The sequence below is a fragment of the Phocoena phocoena genome, chromosome 11, assembly GCF_963924675.1.
Source record: "Phocoena phocoena chromosome 11, mPhoPho1.1, whole genome shotgun sequence".
NCBI classification, from domain to species: Eukaryota; Metazoa; Chordata; class Mammalia; order Artiodactyla; family Phocoenidae; genus Phocoena; species Phocoena phocoena.
In genome coordinates this window covers 33,338,117-33,358,737 of record NC_089229.1, presented here as the reverse complement: position 1 = coordinate 33,358,737, position 20,621 = coordinate 33,338,117, and the positions used below count along the sequence as shown (strand labels likewise).

At 34.7% G+C, this 20,621-nt stretch overlaps 1 protein-coding gene across 1 annotated transcript in view; it reads right to left on the bottom strand.

Annotated features, from left to right (window-relative positions):
* Positions 1-20,621, bottom strand: part of MGAT4C (MGAT4 family member C) — a 623,142-nt gene that overhangs the window by 276,257 nt on the left and 326,264 nt on the right. The window contains exon 3 of the mRNA XM_065887430.1: positions 5,991-6,051. The gene's annotated coding sequence lies outside the window, so the exon portion shown is untranslated. The remainder of the gene's footprint in view (positions 1-5,990; positions 6,052-20,621) is intronic.

Genomic DNA, 20,621 nt, shown 5'->3' with positions numbered 1-20,621 from the left:
TGGGGATATATGTATACATATAGCTGATTCACTCTGTTATACAGTACAAAGTAATACACCATTTTAAAGCAATTATACTCCAATAAAGTTGTTAAAAAAAGAGAGAAAATATAGAACAACTTTGCTATCTAGAAATATGCCAAGATTCTTAAACAGTTCATAAAATACCAAACAATAAAAGTTTGCATTTATTTTTCTTACTGTAAATGCTTTCAGAAAATGATACTGTAAATCTGCATCGAGGCAACATAGAATCATGGAAAGATCATGGCCTTAAAATAAGTGTTACAGGGCTTCCCTGGTGCTGCAGTGGTTGAGAGTCTGCCTGCCAATGCAGGGAATGCGGGTTCGTGCCCCGGTCCGGGAAGATCCCACATGCCGCGGAGCGGCTGGGCCCGTGAGCCATGGCCGCTGAGCCTGCGTGTCCAGAGCCTGTGCTCCGCAATGGGAGAGGCCACAGCAGTGAGAGGCCCGCATACCGCAAAAAAAAATTAAAATAATAAGTGTTACACAGTAGTTAAATTAGTTTGGTAAATACTGGGTTAAACAGCAACAAATTTATTAGTGTAATGGTTCATGTTTTTAATAGGTTGTTGTGTTTTTTCATATCTAAAACAGGTATTGTATATGATACTTCCCAAATTTCTTTGAAATTATCAATTACAAAAAAATTGTCACAAAATTCCTATTTACATCTTGCATTGTATGTGCTATAAAGAATATGTTTAGGGAAGTAATAGGTTATAGATATCTTGGCTTTTTGGTCATCAAGGTCTAATTAAACACTTTTTTTTTTTGGAAAAATGAACTTATTTACAAAATGGAAGTGGAGTCACAGATGTAGAAAACAAACTTATGGTTACTAGGGAGTAAGCGGGGAGGGATAAATTGGGAGACTGGGATGGATATATAGACAGTACTAAATATAAAATAGATAACTAATAAGGACCTACTGTATAGAATAGGGAACTTTACTCAATACTCTGTAATGGCCTAAATGGTAAAAGAATCTAAAAAAAAGAGTGGATATATGTACATGTATAATGAGTTCACAAGTCATCATTCTTATGAGTTCTTCCTCAAGTGTGTCTCTGAAAGATATGCCCCTCATCTGATATTTTATTTCATGTTTCCTTGCTTTATCAGTTTATTGAGTATTTGCTGAAGTGACCAGTAGTTTCCATACATAATGACACTGATTCCTCCTCTAATCTATTTTTAAAATAAAGCCAGATTAAGTGATACACATTTACTATGCACACACACATATACACACACACCCTGACACATATGTGTATGTGTGGCATATATGCATGTATGCAAATATACAGCACATACAAAGGGGAGATCTTATAATACGTAATGCCAGATTTTTCTGTGTAAACCATCATTCAAAATAATCACATTCTTTTTTTTTTTAGGCTTCTAAAATAAGAAGAGATTGAACATATTCTAGGGACTTAGCTACATGCCAACAAAATCCCTATTTCTTAAACTAGAATTAAATCTTCTACAGTCTTGTCCTAATCTATTTTCAAATATAACTTCCAGCCAAAGCAGCTGCCAAACATAACATAATATATCCTCTTACATTTATTTGATATACCTGTTGAAATGAGCAACTAATTCTTACTAAACACCTTCTTCATGCCTTTTCTTATGCTATTCCCTCTGCCAAGAATTCCTTCAGCTTTCTTCAAAGATTAGTGTCAAATTAACCTCTGCAGTATGCTGTTGCTATTTCCCTCAGCTAAAAATGAACTCTAGTTCTGCTAAATGCCATTAACATTTTCAACTTCTGCTCTATAGTTAAAGTTCTACTTTAACTTTTTAAAAGTATATATTGAATTTTCTTACTATATATTGATCCCATGAGGTGAGAATTAACCATTTACAATAATAAATCTCCTATAGATTTTTCACAGTTTCATACATAGTCAGCTCTCAATAAACACTTGTAAAATAACTGGTTGTTTTTAAAAATCATAGATATTTTTGTTTCTCTTTAAACTATTTCAGAAGATATCCATGGAAATTTTTATAATTACTCCAAGACAATACAACTTACAGATTCCATGGCACTTAATATCTAATAGGTATTGGTAGGGTTCAGTTGTTTTCTGGAGAAGCTACTGTGTGAAGCTTGCTGACTTCTCTGTTTGTATATGATATTTGTAATTATTTTGTTAAATTAACCAGTAATTATATAACTTTCTGTTCTATATGTTTAATATATACTTTATATTTCTTATACTCTTAGTTATGGAATTATTTTGTTTTAATTATCTGATTTCATAAACTCAACAGATTTTATTGACTATTTATTATATACTAGGTACTATGCTAGGCACTGAAATTGTGCTTAAGTTTTGTATAACAGACAAAATATAAACAGGTAAATAATATTCTTTCTCTCTATATATATAGTATATTATTTATATAATTAATATTTATAAAATATAGGTAAAATACTTAAATATTATGGCAAATGCTATGAGATCAAAGAAGTCTGTGAGAGATCAAGACTAGATTAGACAACTAGAAAATACTTTTTAGAAGAGGTGATATTTAATCTATTTAAGCAGAGTCTGAAATGGGGGGATTTACTCACCATGTAAAGAAAAGAGAAAAAGAATGGCTGTTATTGAAAAGACAAGAAATAGCAAATGTTGTAGAGGATGTGGAAAAAGGGAACCCTCATACACTGTTGATGGGACTGTAAAATGGTGTAGCCACTATGGAAAATAGTTATGGATATTCCTCAAAAAATTATGAATAGAACCACAATACAACCCAGCTATTAAACTTCTGGGTGTTTATCTGAAGAACATGAAAATACTAATTCAAAAAGATATATGTACCCCTGTGTTCACTGCAGCATTATTTACAATAGCCAAGATGTGGAAACAACCTAAGTGTCCATCAATAAAAGAATGGATAAAGATGTGGTGTATGTATGCAATGGAATACTACTCAGCCATAAAAAGAATGAAATCCTGCCATTTGTGACAACATGGATGGACCTTAAAAGAATAATGCCAAGTGAAATAAGTCAGATGGAAAGATACAAATACCTTAAGATTTCACTCATACGTAAAATCTAAATAAACAAAACTAACCAATAAAAATAAACTTATAGATAGAGATAAGATTGGTGATTACCTAAGTAGAAGGGATTTGGGAGTGGGCAAAATAAGTGAAGAGGGTCAACTGTATGCAGTTGGATGGTAATTAGACTTGTGGTGGTAATCTCTCTTTGGTGTATACAGATGTTAAATTATAATGCTGTACACCTTAAACTTATAAAAGAACAGAGGAAAAATTCATGATAGATATAAAAAACTATTTAAAAGTACCATTATAATCTTAGCAACAAAATACTGGTTAAATCCTTTAAATGTCTCTAACAAAATGGTTCATTTTATTCCATAAATGGTTCATGCTATTTTCATTCTGAAAATAACGTGAATTTAGTCTGTATTTATAAAAGATTTTTCTTAAAAAAAAAATTAAGAAAATACCTTGTTGTGAGGTATATAATAGGTTTAAAAAAAGATATGGAAAATTCAAAGTTATGCATTTTTTATTGTCTATAGCAAAAAACAAAATTGGAATGGAGAGAAGAGGGCAGAAATATGCCTCATCATGTGTACTTTGCATATGGTATAACAGTATTTTTTTCCTAGTTTCATGAACTGCTTTTCTTTCTTTCCTTTCTTTTCAGAAAAATGCTTACTAGAATATTTTGAAATCTTAAAATAATATTATTAAATATATTTACTTCACACTCCTGTTTATTAGGAGGCCTTGCAAGGTTTTAAGACCACAGTTTAATTTAAGGATTGTGAAATGTGAAGAATATCTTATTTAAATATTGTGAATCGTGCATAAATGACTTAGTAGGTTCCTACAGTAATGCCCTAATTATGATATAACTCATTAATAGGAAAATTCCAGTTTATGTTAAATGTTCCACATTTTCACACCTAGGATAAAATCTGAAGACTTACACCGTATAAAAATGCAGCATAGGGCTTCCCTGGTGGCGCAGTGGTTGAGAGTCCGCCTGCCAATGCAGGGGACACGGGTTCGTGCCCCGGTCTGGGAAGATCCCACATGCCGCGGAGCGGCTGGGCCCGTGAGCCATAGCCACTGAGCCTGTGCGTCCGGAGCCTGTGCTCCGGAATGGGAGAGGCCAGGCCCGCGTACCGCAAAAAAACAAACAAACAAACAAAAAAAAACCCAAGGGAAGATATTAGGTTTTAGTTTTATATACGCCATCATGGAAATAATAAAATGAAGAATAGGGTTTCTTTGTTTCTGTTTTTGCATTTGTTAAATATACCACATAAAAAAAATCCATATGAAAAATCTCTCAGCACAATGTTAACATATAAATAGGCATCTCTTTCTTTTATGTTCCTTTCAAATTTGAACCAGTATCTGTCTCACTTTCCAAGGTATACCATTTTCTTTCAAAATATATAGAGTAACAAAGTAGAATTGCCACAGTAGAAAACTATATTATAAATGGGAAAACTCTTTGTTTTCTAAAGATTTTCGTTCAGGAGACCTGTTTCAAATCAGCTCTGCATTTTTTTCCCACTATAAAGTAATGCACTTAAGTACATATCCCTTTGTTTCAATAAATAAAGGAGTCATAGAAATGCATTCATCAAGGGCTAGGCCATTATTGGGAAACATATGTATAACTACTTAATTATCAGGATAAATGATTATACTAACAGCAGAAAGGTTGATTAATTGTTTGTTACATACACCTGCATATTAATAGACAAATTGTTGTCAATCCCTTTGCTGTTGAAATGTTCCAAGAGATCATCTAACATATGTTCACGTTACCAGTCCTCTAACAGATAAAAATTCAGTAGTGAGAGGCTATATGAATCAAGCATGCACCATCCTATAGCATAGGTCTGACGACCCCTGAATGTGACCTGCTCCCAGAGGAAACCAATTTAATGCTTCATCACACACAGAGTAGTATGTATGAATCACAAAACCTCCAGATAAATTAGTGACCGGTACATCTGAATAGGATTCCTTCTAAGTCACTTATCTGAAGCCAGGCAAGCTTGTTTCATCCTCACTTTCAAAGATAAAGCCACATGGCATGTTGCCTTGGCAGATTCTCACAAAGCAAACAGCCCCGATAGTCCATTTATTGGGGGGAAAAATTCCCTTATTATTTCAGGTACTGTGTACTGTGACAACAAATGGGATAAAGTGAAAACTACCTGCCAGTGGAAAATTCACCAGTTGATACCAGGCTTTATGTCTTCTCTAAGTTTCATAAGCTCTGTGCCTCTTGCTCTTTTACTTTTATGTTTGACAGTTCTGATATCCCACAGTTGTAGCCATGGCAAAGTTCAAGAACAAAACAGCAGGTTATCAAAGACAACTTATCAGAAGCCAAACAGGGAGAAGAGATGCCAACAATTAGTAAGTAATGGAAAGACGTATCTGTGACAGAACAAGGAAAAAAGGCGCACCAATCTTTTATCTTTAACCGACTACTTACTCCATTTGAAAAAAAACTCAGAGAAAAACTGAGACAATAAATATAGGCTCTAAGTACTCAGGGATATTGATCACAGAAAAGATGAAAAAATAAATTATGCACAAAATAGCATAGGAAATGTTTATTTGTAAGGGATTATTTTATAAATTTTATCAACCATAAATAAATTGGAATATCAAAAGTATATAAAGCTATCTGCTTTAAACTAAGTATCAGTGAATAGCACGGTTATATTATCTTCTTCAAAGTTAAGTATCTACTAACTACTAGAATTCTTTAAACTGAACAATAGAACAGACACATCAATTCTTACTTTCTGCACTTCTTATGATCTACACTTAAACTTAATCAAGACTTTCATTATATATCTTAATAAAGGCCACGTCTTATCACAAGGTCAGTTATATAGCAGAGCAGAATTCAGTAGCACAAAATAAATAGTACTCACGTTTTAGGTTCCATAGATGGTCCTTCTCATGCAAAATCAGGGTTGTGCTTTCTGGGTGAGTCTGTGTTAAATCAAAATGACAAAAGTCTTAGTTTCCCATGCACTGCCAATTAGAATGCATGCAAATAAACTCCCAGTTAGTCAAGGAGAAAAAAATTGCTTTAAAAGAGTACTGATTTGTAAATTTGGTCCTTTCAAATGTAGATAATATTTACCCCTCCTCTTTCCCCCATATCTTTACAAAATTTCTGCCCAATGAACTCATTACTGTAGAAACTCAACTATGGCTATGGTCAGTTAATGAAATTCAGGTCCGGGATTAACCTCCATAAACATGTACATAGTTGGGCTTCTGGAATTGGGAGAGACAAGGGTGAAGCTGGAAAGGAAAAAAAAGTAAACCATATAATTTAAAGAATGATAAATTCTTACGATAGATTTAGCTAAATTAAGTGCTGTCCTATATTTGAGGTGATTCATAAAATTCTTAATGTACAAAAATGAAAGCAAAAATACTTTGAAAACATTACCAGTACCATATTCAATGACACTTTGGGGAATATTAATGTAATATTCATGTAGCTACTAAGTTTACCTTCTTTGAAAGTACACAGGTTTAATTAGATTAGATGTTTGTTCTTTACAGCCACAATAATTTAAGCAATATTAAACAGCATTTAAAATATGCAAGAACTTCAGTTAGCATGCAACAAAATTATTTTTGCTCTATCCAGTTACTATGTTTATATTGAGTTATTATTTACAATGCACTTTAACATCATCAATAATTTCTTGGAAGCTTCAGTATTTGAGAACTAAAATGTTCAATTAAAACATTAACCTACTTGTGAAGTACCATATTATAATAATGTTAGTTTATTTTTATGAATTAGAGAAATATGCAAATGTAATCAAAACAATTAGTTTGAATAATTAAAAAGCCAAATGTCATGTGTGTATTTAAATTTTATAAATAAAAAGTCATATAAAAGTCCTTAATTACTACATGTCAAACTTTATTCACTGTATAATGGAGTGTTCAAATTTTCTGGTTAATTATCCATATATTTAACAAATAGATCTTGACTAAGATGGCCTTACAATTCCCCTAGGCTTGACTAAACATTACATAGGTTTCTTCTGATTTTAGGCCCCTGACCTCCCTTTTCTCAGAGCATTTACTTTAAACTTGCAATTACGAATTTTTTTCTGGCCCTTTGAGATATAATTCTTTTCCCAACCTCTTGCCAGTTTCACAACACAGGAATGTCTTTCTCAAGGACTTGGGAGCCACCCTTTTGAGATGTAATCATCAAGAAAAATATTGTCTCTATCTCCTAGTGTCTAGGTGAGGGTCCAAGCCTAATAATAGGCACTATTAACAAACCCAAATGACCTCATCACATTGACTAACTTCCTCCTAACATCTTCTAGTATTATTTTTAATTTATTTATTTATTTATTTTTGGCTGCATTGGGTCTTCGTTGCTGCCCAGGTTGCTCCTCTAGTTGTGGCGAGCGGGGCATTCTCTATTGTGGTGCGCGGGCTTCTCATTGTGGTGGCTTTTCTCATTGTGGAGCATGGGCTGTAGGCGCATGGGCTTCAGTAGTTGTGGCTCACGGGGTCTAGAGTGCAGGCTCAGTAGTTATGGCGCATAGGCTTAGTTGCTCCGCGGCATGTGGGATCTTCCCGGACCAGGGCTCGAACCGCCGTCCCCTGCATTGTCAGGCAGATTCTTAACCACTACACCACCAGGGAAGTCCTCATCTGCTAGTATTTTTTGACCAGATCAGGTCAGCTCTTAAAAATTTCCCACCATATATTTCAGCAGAGTTAAGTTCAATATCTCCTCCCTTTTACAATAGTCTTGAATAAAGTCTTCCTTGACTGTTTAACTCCATATGATGCAAGTTTCCTTTATGTTCTCAAGTGTTCATTATGTGCCAACACACTAGTAATTCAGTGGTAGAGAAGGCAGACACTGTACTTGCCCTAACAGAACCTATGGTCTAGTTGGGAGACAGAGACATGTAAATTGACATTTAAAATAGAAGGTGATCAATACTATGACTGTAAGAACAGAATGGGGCACCAAATAAAAGTAGAGCAGATGATAAAAAGTAGAAAAGAGTAAGTGTGACTGAATCTATCACTTCACATGATGAGGTATCATCCAGAGAAGTTGGACAAGGGAAAATGCTCCAGGAAGAGGGTTCAGCATGTGTGAAAGCTTAGAGACAAAATAAACATTTCAGTGCAAAGAAAATAAGATAGAAATGGCTGGATTGTACACAGTGATGTGGGGGAGTGGCAGGAAATGGGGCTGAGATGTAAAAGAAAGGAGATAAGAAAAGGCGCTTAATCATATAGTTGTTCACTTTTCTTTTTTTTTTTTTTTGCGGTACGCGGGCCTCTCACTGCTGCGGCCTCTCCCGTTGCGGAGCACAGGCTCCAGACACGCAGGCCCAGTGGCCATGGCTCACGGGCCCAGCCACTCCGCGGCATGTGGGATCTTCCCGGACCAGGGTACGAACCCGTGTCCCCTGCATCGGCAGGCGGACTCTCAACCACTGCGCCACCAGGGAAGCCTTGTTCACTTTTCTTTTAACGAACATGTTTACAGGAGAGGTGATATAACTTAAGTTCAATGCCAAGGGCTCTGGTGTCAGACAATCAGGCTTTGAAATCTGGCTCTCTCACAAGTTGTATGAATTAGGAAAGTAGTCTAAACTCTCTTAGCCTCAGTTTCCCCATTTCATAAATGACAAGAATAAAAATACTCACTTCATGAGGTTTTGTGAGGATTAAAAGGAAAATTCCACATAAAATATTCAGCACAAGCCTTAGGACATGAAAATGATTGATGGTGATGAATATGATGATGACAGAGACAATGACAGAAAGTAATCTATGATGATATTAGTGATGAGGGGGCCATACAAGGGTCACAGTGAATTTTCTGAAGAAAAGAGAAACTGCTGAAGCATTTTTTAAAAAAATTTTTTACTGGAGTATAGTTGCTTTACAATATTGTGTTAGTTTCTACTGTACAGCAAAGTGAATCAGCAATACGTTTACATATATCCCCTCTCTTTTGGATTTCCTTCCCATTTAGGTCACCACAGAGTATCGAGTAGACTTCCCTGTGCTATACAGTAGGTTCTCATTAGTTATCTATTTTATACATAGTGTATATATGTGTATACACAGTAGTGTATACATGTCAATCCCAATCTCCTAATTCATCCCAACCCCCCTTTCCCCCTTGGTATCCATATGTTTGTTCTCTACGTCTGTGTCTCTATCTCTGCTTTGTAAATACGATCATCTGTACCATTTTTCTCAAATTCCACATGTATGCATTAATACATGATATTTGTTTTTCTCTTTCTGACTTACTTCACTCTGTGTGACAGTCTCTAGGTCCATCCACGTCTCTACAAATGACTCAATTTCATTCCTTTTTATGGCTGAGTAATATTCCATTGTATATATGTACCACATCTTCTTTATCCATTCCTCTGTTGATGGACATTTTGGTTGCTTCCTTGTCCTGGCTATTGTAAACAGTGCTGCAATGAACATTGGGGTGCATGTGTCTTTTTGAATTATGGTTTCCTCTGGGTATATGCCCAGTAGTGGGATTTCTGGGTCATACGGTAGTTCTATTTTTAGTTTTTTAAGGAACCTCCATACTACTCTCCATGTCGGATGTATCAATTTACATTCCTACCAACAGTGCATGAGGGTGCCCTTTTCTCCACACCCTCTCCAGCATTTACTGTTTGTGGATTTTCTGATGATGGCCATTCTGACTGGCATGAGGTAATACCTGATTGTAGTTTTGATTTGCATTTCCCTAATAATTAGCAATGTGGAGCATCTTTTCATGTACCTGTTGGCCATCTGTATGCCTGAACCAAGTTTAAAACAAGACCTACATTACACTAGAAAGAAAAACAGTGGGCTAGTCAGATAATAAAACAGACTTCATTAAAAATGGAGGACTATTATCAAGTTTACATTTTGAAATAGCATTCTGATTAGTTAGAAGAATGCTTTTAAAGTTGAAAAGTGAATGCTATAATCTCTGTTTGGATGATAAACTATGTAGTAGATGTCTTTATGATCATCAGTTGGTATGTTTTATAAGGGGAGTTTTGTTTAATCACACAAATCAGTTGAATGGATATCATCTCCAATATATAATGCAATAGTAATCATAAGAGAAAGAGTTAATATGTATTTTAGCATATTTGTCAGATGCTGCTTTTTGCTACTTACATGTATTAACTCATTTAATCCTAATAACAACCTTATAGACAGTATTGTTATTCTCATTTTACACATGGAAAAATTGGAGCACATAGAAGTTCAGAAATTTGCCCAATTCACACAGCATATGGAAAAGCACAGATTCAAACCACATAGTCTGGATCCAAAACTTGTATCCTTAACCCCTGAGTGAAAAGTGCTATAATAGAGTAGTTTTTAGAGTACCTGGAGCTTAGCAAGCGGTACTATAATCTAAGAGGATATTAAAGAATCAAACAAAGAACTTTGGGGCAATAGGATAAAACACTATTTTAACAAAGTAGAAAGCACAAAGAGGATAAAATTAGAGTACCTTAAAAAAGGAAAGGATATATCAGATAGATTTTAATGAATGAACTGGATATTTGTCTCCTTGATAACCAAACATAGACTACTTTACAGGAAAATCTGTAATGGTACTTATTTTTCCCTTTCCTCCTAACTAGATATGATTACTCCATTTCCTAAATGCCCTTGTATTTTGCTAAACATATATAAAAATATGTTTATCCATCTCAAATAAATCTGCAATCAGCAACATTCTGATGGATTTCTATTATACTTAAACAAAAATCTAAAATTCAGACTCCTCCCCATGGCCTCTCTGATTATATTCTTTCCTGCTGTGTATACACACACACACACACACACACACACACACACATACACATACACATACACACACACACACACACACACACACACAGAGTACATGCCATTATCCAAGATACTCCTGGCATAATAGTTTTTGTTTTCCTCAAACACACAAGGGTTCCACTGTTTTTTGCTGGTATAATATTCACCCAAATCTTACATTACCAGACCTATCTCACATGTTTGTTTGTCCACTTTCTACCCCATTTTAGAACATCCTTTAAGAGATATATGGTCCCTATTTTTAGGGATGATAATTATTCTTTGCTAAAGACATTCCATTTTTAGTTGAGAGAACTGTACCTGCTGTCTCACTCCTGGCCCTGCTACACTCCCCACCTCCTTTGACACTATCTGATGGTAATGAGTATCTCTCTTTCCTAGCAAGTGTCACAGATTCCATTTTACATGTGTTTCTGTTATTGTTGGTAAAATGATTACCAGTTTTAGGTCCCACAAAGAGCAGAGGCCCTGTTTGCTTTTATATTATATCCTGTAGGAAATCAGAATATACCACCCCAACATATGCCACTTTTGAATATGGATTACTTTGAGCTGAAGGTAATTGAGAATCAACAGATTCAGAAAGAAGCCTTCTCAGGAATTCCCTTACGTGACTAAAAGCAGAAACTTCAGAGAAATGAGGACTGCCCTAAATCCTTTCTCTGGGAGATTTTATGGCCTTAAAGAAGATGGAGAATCAACATTAAGTCTTCACCAAAACAAACAAACAAACAAACACAAACCCACAAAACAAACAAAAAAGCTTACTAAAATAGGCTTTACTTTCCATTAGTTTCCCCATATATTTACCTTCCTAGAAGCCCAAATTTCCCTTTCTTTGTCTAGTCCACAAGTTATTGCCCTTTGTTAAAAATATAAGCTTCCAAGTCTAACCACTTCTTGGGGGTTCACTTCTTTTCCATGGAGCCTACATGCATGTAAAAACAAAATAAATGAACATATGCCTTTTATCCTTTTAATCTGTTTTTTTGTCAGTTCAATTTGAAAGTCCCAGTACTACACCTTAGAGGGTAGAGGAAAATTTTTTCTTCTGCTACTATCCGCAGCACTTAAAGCAATGCCTGACTCAATAAATACTTGATGAATAAATGATGGGGAATGGGCAGGAAACCACGCACTTGGAGCGAGTGATTCATAGGAATCAGCAAATGAACACTATCCACTGAAATTACCAAAGAAAGGTTGATGCAAATAGAGTGTACCATGTTCAGTGCTGTCCTTATCATCATGACTGTTTCCAGAAGTTAGATGAGGTCCAAAGGCAAACAGCACAAATAATAATAACAAATACAGACAGACAGATGATAGATACATAGATGATAGATAGATAGATGATAGATAGATAGATAGATAGATAGATAGATAGATAGATAGATAGATGGCTCGAATGAGATCGAGATGAGAAGTCCAGGGCTGCTTTGGCAGCTTTGTGGTCATCAGACCCAGGAGCCCTTCTGATTTTCCACTCTAAGCAAATGACTTCCACCTTTAAGGCATTGGGAATCTTGTTACCTCAATTGCAGCCTTTACAAGTTTCAGGAAGCAGAAAATAGGGAGGGAAGAATGCAAAAAGACACATATAATAGCTTTAGTAGGACTCTTAAAAAGAGCTATTCTAGAAACTGACCTAAACTTCAGCTTATATCTTATTGGAAACACCTTTCAAAACTGAAACTGAAATGTGGATATATAGCTAATTCTATTGCCACCTTAAACAATGAAATGATCCATTAGTAAGGTAAATGGAAGAAATATAAACAATTTTTCTTTTCTCTTATGAAAAGTATCCATTTTTAACTTTTTAAGCATTTTGCATCATAAAACTGTGTTTGTTTTGGTTTGTTTTTACTGAAGGAAGGAAGTCTTGGCAAAATAATTTTTATTACGTATTTTCCTTTAAACTTACTGAGCCAAAACAGTAAAAAAGGGAATCTCAGGATTAAAACTGGACTCATGGTTTGAAATATTAAGAACTGTGAATTTATAATGGCAAGCACAAAGACAAACTTCAAGTGCATTCCAGATATATACATGAAGATGCAAGATTTTCTCTTATAATCTGTCTACTTTCAAATACATCCCCATCAGCAACCTGATGAAACTTCAACATCTTATCTCCGGTCCTTCACTACCCTCTTTTCAACTCTAATGAAGCTTCATTCCATCATTTCTTAATGTTAAAGCTACTGAAGCTAAGCCATAGCTGAAGGAAGGCATTCTTCTTTATCTTTTGAATGTGTTTTTTATGTGTCTGTGTGCTTACATTTGAGTTGAATGCTTGCTGTTTTGGTTATTTTTTTTTTAATTGGAGTACAGTTGCTTTACAATGTTGTATTAGTTTCTGCTGTATAATGAAGTGAATCTGCTATATGTATACATATATCTCCTCCCTCTTGGACCTCCCCCCCACTCTCCCCCATCCTATCCATCTAAGTCACCACAGAGCACCGAGCTCAGCTCCCTGTGCTATACAGCAGGTTCCCACTAGCTATCTATTTTACACAAGGTAGTGTATGTATGTCAATCTTAACCTCCCAATTCATCCCACCCTCCCCTTCCCCCCGCCATTTCCACATGTCCTCTTCTTTTTACACCAAACAAGGAATCCATGCAGTGATGACCTGAATTGGGAGAAGTTTGGCAGCTCTACCATTTCTTCATTCTGCTCCTTTGCTAAACTTTCCTGTTACTTGGTCTATGCTGAAAACAGAATTATCTGCCAGAATAAAATGAGGATTACAGATTCCCTAATTTATCCCCTATTCCCTCTTTTCCCCAAAGATAGCCTGCATTTCAAAGAAAATCTCTTCATGAAAATCAAATAGATAGGGTAAAAGTCAAGGAAATAACCATTTAAGGATATAGGTTCTCTCACTAAACTTCAGAAGTTGTTCTGTTCAAAGAATAGAAGTGAATATAATTTGGAATGAAATTATATTTGTACTCTTAAACTCATTTTAGAGTTTTATTTTAACTTATTTTGATTCTCAAAAGAGAATTTGTTTTTAATTGATAAGGTAAGGTCCTGAAGAACTAAAAGACTACTTGTTTTTTTTACTCCTTGAGAGTTTTGCTATTCTGAAGAAAAAAGCTTACCTGTGCCTGCCCCCACTACCCCAAAATGAACTGACTTCTGAAAAGTAGACTTTAAAAATTTTTGCCAAACATTGTTAAAATATAGAGTTAAATAAAATTAAATTCATTTTTCTCTACTATTTCTTGTTAGCACTTTAGAAATATCAGACAGGTTCCAGTTGATTGTACCTTATACACATTGAATAGAGACTACACAGGTGTGTTTAAAAATCCCTAAAGTACAAAGGACTTAATTGAGAAAAATGTCACCTCTTTTAAGTGTTAAATAGCCAGCAATAAAGCTGTCTCTTTCCTCAGTGTGTGTGTCTGTGTAAGGGTGATGCTGGGATGAGTTCTAAAGTACCAAACATAAGATTTCCCAAGAGAAGACTGCTGTCCACTGGATTAGTTATGTGACATCTTTGGCTATCAAATAACAGCTTGCTTCTACTTAGTTTGTGACTATTGGGATAACTATTTACAGGTGCATACATATCTTTCAACTTGTGTATGTCCTATAAAAATTCCTAAGGAGAATACTAATGAAATCATTGAAGAAATATTCCATTACTTATGCATCATAACCTCAGGCATTCATTTTTTCTTTTGAAAATTTTAACACAAAATATTTCAGACATACTAATATAATTCCGACACATACATTCAAGGTAATGTAATATACTCATTTTTTAAAAACGTTAAGAACCGACCTTAAGTTTGTGACTAACCATAAGTTTCCTTTATCCCCCCTGCTTTATTGAGGTATAACTGACAAAAAGCAGCATATATTTAAGATTTCCAATATGACGTTTTGATGTACATATACATTGTTAAATGATTACCACAATCAAGCTAATTAACATATCCATAAACTCACAGTTATTTTTTTCTTTTTGTGATGAGAACATTTAAGATCTACTCTCTTAGCAAATTTTAGGTAAACAAAAACAGTATTGTTAACTGTGGTTACCACTTGGTACATTAGATCTCCAGAACTTATTCATGCTGCTTAATGGAAAATTTGTACCTTTTGACTAATATCTCCCTATGATCCCCATTTCCTTGTAACCACCATTCTACTTTCTACTTGTATGGGTTTGATGTTTTTAGCTTCCACATATAAGTGAAATTACACAGTATTTGTCTTTTTGTGCCTAGCTTATTTTACTTGTCAAAATGTCCTCCAGGTTTATATATGTTGCGGCAAATGACAGGATTTCCTACTTTTTTAAGGCTGAATAATATTTTATTGTATATTATGTCCCGTTTCATTGTGTGTGTGCACACACACATGCACACATGCACACACATATCGCATTTTTCTTTATTCATTTGTTGATGGACACTTAGATTGTTTCCATGTACTGGATATTGTGAATCATATTACAATCAACATGGAAGTATAGGTATCTTTTCAAGAGAATGGTTTTGTATCTTTGGGATATATAATCAGAAGTAGAATTTCTGAATCATATGCTAGCTCTATTTTTAACTTCCTAAGGAATTTTCATACTGTTTTTCATAATGACTATACCAATTTACATTCCCACCAACAGTGCACAAAGATTTCCTTTTTTCCTTACCTTGCCAACACTTATTATCTTTTGACTTTTTGATAATAGCCATCTTGTTGTCAAACCCAAGTTTGTATGCCTGACACACAGTGAGGACAAACAAACTGAAACATCAGAGTTTGGGGCACAGAAAGTTTCATTGCAGGACATCAAGCAAGGATAAGGGTAGCTCATGCTCAAAAGACCGAAACTCCTTGATGGCTTCCAGAGAAGAGTTTTTAAAGGCAAAATTTATGGTGAGGTCTTGAGGGCTGCAGGGTGTGTGACTTTCTTCTGATTGGTTGGTAGTGAAGTATCAGGGTGATATCTGCAGAATCTCAACCTTCTGGTCCGAACCAGTCTGGGGTCTACTTGTGTGTGGTCAGTATGTAGTCACCATCCTCCATCTCCACATTTTGTTTTCTCTTTGTTGACTTGGGAGTTATATATTCTCTATTACTTTAGTGATTAGTAAATGGCAATTTGAAAATTGTATTCAACTAAATCTAAAGTTACTTCAGTATCTCTCCCTGCTCTAGCACATTCCAAGATCCAAAGAACCAGAAGAACCACATCTTTCATATAGGTTGGTATTAAAGTGACACCTTGCTTATAAATGTCCTGCTATTAATCAGTATGGTTGTTTTGGTTGTTGCTTTTTTTCTTACTTTGTAGCCAAAGTGTTTACTAATTTATTTGCTTACCATTGCTTTGTGTTCACCTTTGTCTTTCTGGGTTAATTATTTCCAAGTAAAGTACAAATTTACATGGCTTTTAAATGAGGATCTTGTTATAATTTTTAGACCTTTTCTTGAAAATATTTTGACCTCACTCTCTTCTTTTTTCCTCTTCTTCTCTTCAATACTTATTTCTGAGAATCAACTACCAATAAGGCACATGTTAGTCCCACAGCTTGCAGTGGATACAAGGGCACAAAAAATAGACAAATATATTCCTGTCTTCACTGAGCTTAGCTTTAGCTGGGAAGAACACTGTGTGCTCTTAACTCCCTTCCACTAGTCAGTAAACTATCAAAGGAAAGAGAACTTCTCTCCTCTCCACTGTCTTCTTGATACAGAATTCCAGAGTCACTTTCCTTCAGACATTTGGAGATACTGGGTTTTAAGGATTTTATTTAATGAGAAGTCAGCTGTTGTTAAAATTCTAATACCTTTTAAAATAATATATAATTTCTCTTTAATTTTCTCTTATTTTACATGTTTTTCAGTTTTATTATAATTTGTTTAGATGTGGCTCTATTGTCTTTGTTTTCTGGTCAGGATAATATTTGATTCTTCAACCTGAGAATTTATGACTTTTATCTATCCTGGGGAACTCTGTAATTATAACGTTAAATATTGCTTCTCACACATTATCTCTTTTTGGAAATTCCTTTACTAATATGTTGGCACTTCTAATTCTATTTTCTGTATTTCCTAACCGTTTTTCCCTGTATTTTTCTGTCCTCAATGCTGAATATTTTAAATTCTCTAAAATCTGAATTACATTTAAATATTCTATTTAGATGTGTCTAATCTGCTGTTTAACCTACCAATTGTTTTATTTTATTGACTATATATGTCTTTGCTGAAAGTTCTAGTTGATTGTTTTTCAGATGTGTTCCTTTCTCTCCAAACCAAATTGTTCTGTCATTATATGTGGGTTTTAGTTTTCCTTTAACCATTTTATGTTTCCTGATTTCAGAGTCTCTTTCAAACTGGTCTATGATTTTAGAGGGTATAGTCCTTCTTCACTTATGCTTTAATCTCATTCTACCTTTTGATTTGGACATTTTTGTTGTGAATCTTTCATAGTGTTGTATAGTTGCATGAACTTGGGGGATACAGCAGTGGTCCTCTTCAGATTCATTTTGCATTTGTTTCTCTTCTGAATTTCAGGGGTTTCACTGAATGAAGACCAGTTTGCCATCGTTGTTATTCATTTCATTGTTATTTTTGCTGTTGATCTGTTGGCTATAGTATATGTATGTAATTTACATATGTGTGTGTGTATATATATATCTATATATATAGATATGTATATATTTTATATATATATATATATATATATGTATATATGTAAATTAGAACTCTGTGCCCAGAAAATGTTCTGAACTTTTGTTGTCAGGTTTTCACAGCATATTTGTTTTCCCTAGAAAGATCTCTGAGGAGAGTTAAACTTTCTTGCTTCTTTCCTGCGGTCCACTTACAAGATCCTCTCCATCACAACCCCTTTTCTCCATTCTATTCTGGACTTTAAAAGCCCAGCTCATTCAGGAAGTACATCTGACTGTGGTATCATACCTGGCTACCAGCTTCAACTGTATCGGTTCAAAAGGTTACTGTACTAGCCACAAGTTCCTTCTCTGTTTATGACACCTGCAAATTTCCCTTTCATTTCTTCTTTTGCTTTCAACAATTTACTATTTAGTTTAAGGTAGTTTGTCCAATATTGTCAAGTATTTGTGGCAACAGTGGGTGGTACAATACATATTGAATCAGAGCAACATGTTAACAGGACAAGAATTACATATGGTTCTAAGAACAAACACTTCCTTTCTCCTTTCTGCTATAATTATAAGTTGATGATTTCCATGTTCCTTTGCAATTCACCTTACATAAAATAAAGTCACATATTACCCTTTTCCAGAACACTGACAAAGTATAAAATAGTGTTTTATGAATTTCTGTAGTCTCATCTTACATAATGCATTTTTTCTTGCTGATTTGAAAAATAAATACAAATGCCTGCTGTTGAATTTAAAGAGCTATCTCTTTTTAAACTTCAATAGACTCTTCATCTTTTAGATTCTTTTATGGTACTTAATTCACTTTGTGAACATAGATTTAGTACTATTTTCCCTGATCTTGGCAGGACTAGATTGCTAATTAGTATCATTCTGGATCCTTAATAGCTTCTTCTTCCTCTTCTAATTTTTGTGTCCTAACTCAAATTTTTTTAGTGCACTATTCTTTTGTATTTACTATTTCATTTTTAGAAAACAGGAGTAGCATAAATTACTGCTTTATTAGAAATCAGTTGAATCAGGGCATCAATAAGAAACAGTTTCCTATTTATTCAAAAGTGATTACTGAGTGTCAACTTTGTAATATTTACTGAGCTAAAAGTGAGGTGCACTTTACAGTCAAAAGTGAGGGGGTAATGATATAGTGTATTAGATGTTAGAATAATGACACAAAACAAAAAGAACAAAAAGCAGAACATTTCATTCAGACAGGTAGTAACAGGGAAGTCTTCCACCAGGGTGTGGTAACCTGAACTCAGACTTGAAAGATAAATAGAAATTTTCAACTTGAGAAAGCAACATGTACAAAACATCAAGGAGAGAGTAATCATGATGAGTAAGAAAAATGCAAGAATTTAGTATAATTAAACCAGTATAATTAAACCATATGTTATATGTGAAAACTTGTCTAGTGATGAGTTCAATGAGCTTCCAGATGTAAGCAGTTACCAGATCTTGAATGACTTTGTTTCTACGAAGGGAGTTGAATCTTCTTTAGAAAGTAATGGTAAAGAATAGATGGGTGCTAACAAAGGAAGCAACTTGATTAGATATACAGGCAGCATAGAGTACTGAGGGCAAAATATCTATGATTCTCATCACTCAGTAAAGAAGCTATACTGCTCCTCAGTATTTGTTTTGCTGATTGTTTTCGTTTTGTTTTGTTTTTTCTGTTTAATCTCCAAAAGTTCTCTGAGTCAATATGCATGCATAATTCCTCAGGTACATTTATTTCAGTAGTATTGACTATATCCTATGACTATATCCTAGCACTAAATGCATTGTGCTAAGTCCTAGAAATACTAAGATAAATAAGACAGGTTTCCTGTTTTCTCAAACTTTACTACTTTATTGTGGGAGGGCAGTCCCTTTCAATAGCGTGTAAAACTGCCTTCACAAAATTATGCAAAGTTGTGTGTGTGAGAGAGAAAGACACACACACACACACACACACACACACACACACACACACACACTAGGATCTTAGAGCAGCTGTCTCAGGAAACATTTCCTGTAGGAAATAAAATTTACACTGAGACTTTCAAGATTAATAAAATTTCTAAAGGTGCTTACTCCCCTTGGGCTAGTATTAGTTACTGCTCCAGTTAAAGAGGAATAAATGTTCCAGAAGTCTGCTTCCTTTCCTTCCTGCCCTTTACCTCCACATCCTAAATCTTTATAGTCACTAAGACTCCCTGTCCACTCGTGTCATTATGAAGGGGGAAAGCTTTAACTCAGATGTTTCTCTCACATTCTGCCTTTCATTTCCTTCCCACTCTCTCTGGTCCCTCACCAACTCTCACTTAAACTTTGGTAATTACCTCACTCCAGGACAGTCAATCTTCCATACTGCTGCTGGAGGGAGGTTTCTGAAAGATAAATTTGCTCTTATGATTCTCTTGGTAAAAAAATAAATAAAACAACAACAGAAGCATTTGGTAGTCTTCTGTTGCCTTTAGGGAGAGATCCAAAACTCTGAGCAGGTCACAGAACATTTCTCATTCAGTGATGGTGACACCTCATCAGCGTTCCTGCTTCCTTTTCCCTTGTTTTTAAATCCTTTAAGTTTGTTTTTATAATGTGTTGTTCATGAAGCCTTCGTCTGTATTCTGAAGGTAGAATTAGACAGGACTCTGAATTATAACACTTTTCTCTTTGTATGAAATTACTTACACATCGTTTTCCTCTACTTGACTGTGAATAATTAAAGGTGAGGAATGTATTTTATTCATCTTTACATCCTCGGTACTTGGCACAGTTCCTGGCCTACTTTTTGTCATGTTGAAAGTATGCAATCCAGTTTAAAGTGAATTAAATAAAAATAAATTAACCCAGAGTTGAGAACAAGACCTAGAACTTAATATAATAAATCATGAAAGAAACATTCTTTTGGAAAGCAGAGATGTTAAGAATGTTTCTGTAGAATACCTCTGAACTTAAGTATTCACTGTTTGCCTTTGGGCTTTTCAAAGATACATAAGATT